This window comes from Rousettus aegyptiacus, unplaced genomic scaffold, assembly GCF_014176215.1.
Source record: "Rousettus aegyptiacus isolate mRouAeg1 unplaced genomic scaffold, mRouAeg1.p scaffold_m13_p_11, whole genome shotgun sequence".
NCBI classification, from domain to species: Eukaryota; Metazoa; Chordata; class Mammalia; order Chiroptera; family Pteropodidae; genus Rousettus; species Rousettus aegyptiacus.
In genome coordinates this window covers 69,811,283-69,815,654 of record NW_023416286.1, presented here as the reverse complement: position 1 = coordinate 69,815,654, position 4,372 = coordinate 69,811,283, and the positions used below count along the sequence as shown (strand labels likewise).

At 31.2% G+C, this 4,372-nt stretch overlaps 1 pseudogene; it reads right to left on the bottom strand.

Moving 5' to 3' along the window:
• Positions 1-3,565: 3,565 nt before the first annotated feature.
• LOC118609836 lies at positions 3,566-3,684 on the bottom strand (annotated as a pseudogene).
• Positions 3,685-4,372: the final 688 nt, after the last annotated feature.

Below are 4,372 nucleotides of genomic sequence, written 5' to 3'. Positions count from 1 at the left end.
TATAAAATTTCCAAAATTTAGTAGAGATTAAATTTCTTCTTTCACTAATTCAGACATTCCTCACTTCGAATTCTGCACTATGGAAGGGAGGCAGAGTAATTCTATTTCCATCTCTTCTTTCACTCCTAATTATTTACTGAAGTTTTGGGTCCTTTGATGGGTAAAAGCTGGAGAAAAGGGAAACATGTAAGTAGTGGGAAGGACCTTGCCAATCTGGTATAGTTATAAACTGAGCTTCTCTTCAAGTGGATTCCAAAGCTGAATCTTTTCCCTTTAAAGTATTTCTGTTTCTCAGATATATTTTCTAGGAGTCCGTCTTTCTTCTGGGTCCATTTATCTCTCCATACTGCTTTTATTCATACCTTTCCCAATGATTAAAATGTATCTTTGCCCCACTTCTTGTATAAATATAATTGCAGCTAAAGTATTCCTCTTGGTATGTTCAGCCATCTAGACAAATTTAGTCTCAAGCTTTAGTCTTCAGACTTCTACCAACAAGTAATGGTCACCGATGTTGGAGTCAAAAGCCTAGGTCCAGTTATGCTTTGTTCGAGGTGGCTCTGGTGGCGGTTCGGGGGCATGGAGTTGGCTTTGTAATGGCAACAGTCCCGGTGCAGTGTCCCAGGAACAACTTTCTGGTTGTAGGACCCTGATTCTCCCTTTCTTCCCTGGTTCTCAAGGAACACTAGTTTTGTGAGCTTCTTGATATCCGTTCATTAAAAAAAATATTTTTTTTTTTACTATAAATTTTTAGTTACTGTATCCTTTACCCTTTTTTCACCAAGAAATAAAATTAGTTGTACAAAAGAATGTAAGATATTATGAGTGAATAGAAGAGCAGCACTCTGCAAATTACCAATTTTTTAAATTACTTCTTTTGCATCTCTTACTGTTGCAAGGTTATTCTACAATACATTTGCTGAACAAACATGTTGAATTTGTTATTTCTTGCCATGAGGCGCAATTCAGTTACTTCAATTTAGCGCTAATTTTATTTCTTTCAATTACCACTACTTATACAAGGAGTATTGGCCTATATCTTAATTTCTAAGTGCAGCAAGTTCAAATAAGCATCTTAATATTGAAACTAAAATTTTAGAAATTAAAACTATATAGAAATTAATATATTAAGAGAGCATTATTTAGTAAATATAATACAAAACACACAAAGAATTTAAGAAACTTCATACTCTGTAACTATATGCTACATTGAGAATGGTCATATGTCATTGTCACAAAATTGAAATAACTATATTGCTGGGGAGACTTGTAAAGTGGAAAAATATTCAAAATTTTACAAATGACCTTTATCGCAGCTTCATAGATTAGAAACACATGAGCTAATTTTACTAAATTTCTGCTTTCATGATAGTCACCCTTGCCTAGATAAGTTTGCAAGTACTATAACCTATATAATATCAGGCTATTTAAAGTTTAATCTTATCACATATAACTTAACAAGTACAATAGACAAAACTGAAATTGAAAAAGATTTCATATCTCTACAGAAGAAATTCAAAGTGCTAAAAATGTGTTTTTAACATAGAAGAAACTTCTAAAGTTCCTCTCCATATTACATATACTACACATATTAAAACATCGCCAAATTTACCTTTCCTTTACAATCTCCTTTAAATTTTCCACCTATATCACCCCAGGATGGATTTAAAATGTTCAATCTATCCACCTAGGAGGTCTGGAACTCTTCATTTATTTTCTTGCCAGTAAATATGCCTTACTTAAATAAATCTATCAAGTGAGCCTTAGAGACTCTCAATTCATCTCCTCAAACATTATCTTAATTTTGTACATCAAAAGCTCACAAATAGAGGAGGTAAAAGCAATTCTATTTAATCAGTGCAAGAATGAGAGTCTGTGAAAAATCATGCAGTAATATTTGCCTCATCATATTATGGGCAAATAAATATTAATATGAAATATGATGTATGTTCATTGTTTTGCCAATAATATAGGATTAAAATAATCTAGCATAAATTATTTGTGTGTGTGTGTGTGTGTGTGAGAGAGAGAGAGAGAGAGAGAGAGTTTTTTGTATCTATAAATTCACTAAATGACATTACATTGGTGTGCATGATACAGTACTATTAACTATACATACTATGTTACAGAAGATCTCTAGAAGTTATTCATCTTGCATAACTGAAACTTTATACCATTGAATAAGACTTTCATTTCCTACTTCCCCCAGACCATGGTAACCATTATTTTATTCTCTGATTCTCTAAGTTTAACGATGTTAGTACATCATTAAGTGGGATCATGAATATTTGTTCTTCTATAACTGGCTTATTTCAGTTAGCATAATGTCTTCTGGGTTCATCTATGTTGTTGCATATGGTAGAATTTTCTTCTTTTTAAAAAATAAATAATATTCCATTACATTTATATATCATATTATCTTTATGCATTCATTCATTAATGGACAATTAGGTTATAGTCACACCTTAGCTATTGTGAATAATGCTGCCATGAACATGAGAGTGTAGATATCTCTTCAAGATCCTGATTTTAGTTCTATTGGATATATAGAAATGAGATTACTGAATCATATGATACTACTATTTTTAATTGAGGAAGCTCCATACTGTTTTTCTTAGTGATGATACCATTTTATTTCCTACCAATAGTGTACAAGAGTTCTAATTTTTCCATATCTTTTCGAAAACTCATTATCTTTTTTTCAATCATCACCATCCCAATGACCAGCCCAATGTTGTTTTTCACAGAAATGGAAAATCTAATCCTAAAAATTCATCGGAGATTAAAAAAAACAAATAACTGAAAATTGGTGCACTAGCAACTTGGAAACTAATGAGGATATCGGCCTTAAGGGTTAGGGATCATATTTTAATATAAAAAGAACTGCTAATGAGCCTGTAATACAAGAAGAACTGCTACTGTATAAAGTTGGTGTATCAATAAGATGCCCAGTCATGAAAGGGGGATTAAGTTAGTATCCTCTTCTTGGCTGTGATACGGCAAAGAATTTCTAATCGAGAAAAATGTATTATGTGAAATGCTGTTTACCACAAGAGATGTTTTATGATGTCCATGTTTAATAGTTCTCTAAATTATGAAAACAAGGTAAAAGCTGATCCCATAACGAAGAAGACCTTGCAGCCTTGGAAGAGTAAAACTCAAAAATCTTTAGTTAATTATATATCACACATTAGAGTGCCACAGGAAAAGCAACCCTTACAGGAGGTAGACTAAGTATTGAAAGTTGTAAAACTTACACTGAAATAAACCACCATGAGGAAAATTAAGCAGGTTACAATAATCAAAAGAATTAGCATCGTAAAAATGAAGGTAAAGAACTTGAAAGAGACATACGTAATATATTTGAATAGAGAAAAAATTAAAGAAAATAAGAAAACATTACTAAATAACAAAAGAGTATAAAAATAACACAAATTTGGAAAAAAAATAATTAAAACTTCTTGATGTGAATATATATGGCTGTATGAATTAAATACTCTGGGCAGATTACATGAAAGTTTATAAAAACTGAAGAATTTATAAACTAAGAGATTTTTTTGAAAAATGCCTACAGCACCTAGTATTCCTAGGTGGTCTCCCATCCAAGTACTAACCAGGCCTGACACTGCTTAGCTTCCGAGATCATAAGAAATCTAGCACATTCAAGGTAGCATGGCCTTGGACTTGAAAAGATTTTTATAGACTTTTAAAGAAAGCTGAAAGAATATCAGAAAAATATAGGCATGAAAATAATGAAAGATGTTAATAAACATGGAGAACAGATTTAAAGGGCTTAGAATATATGTCTGATAGGATGCATGGAAGAGAGTTTATAGAATGAGGTAATAATATTTGTGAGGATAATGACTGTACATTTTCAGGAATTACAGAAAGTCTTTGAGACCCTAAATTTTAAAAACAATCAACCAGATTCAAAGAATATGTAAAATGTATGCAATGATCAACCAAAAGCAGAATGTAAAAGGCAGAAGAATAGTTATATTAAATGTAAATAGAAAAGATAAGAAAGTCCATTAGCATAAATGCAGATTACCATGTATAATCAGATATTTGGAAAAAAATAAAGATTTTGGTAAAGTAACTAAGAATATTAACTTAAGAATAATACTAATATCTGAATTATGTTTAAATCTTCCCTGACTACTATACAAAATTGAGTAGTTATGTTGAAGTGATATAAATGGTAAAAGTTGCTTTAAAATACTGCAGCAAAAAATAATAATAATAACGTGTTAAGAACAAACAAACAAACAAAAAAGAAAGCTGTTGGTTACTGAAGCTTGGTGACAATTACATAGTGTTCATTTTACTATATTTTGCTTTGGTATACGCTTGAAATTTTCTGTAAAAT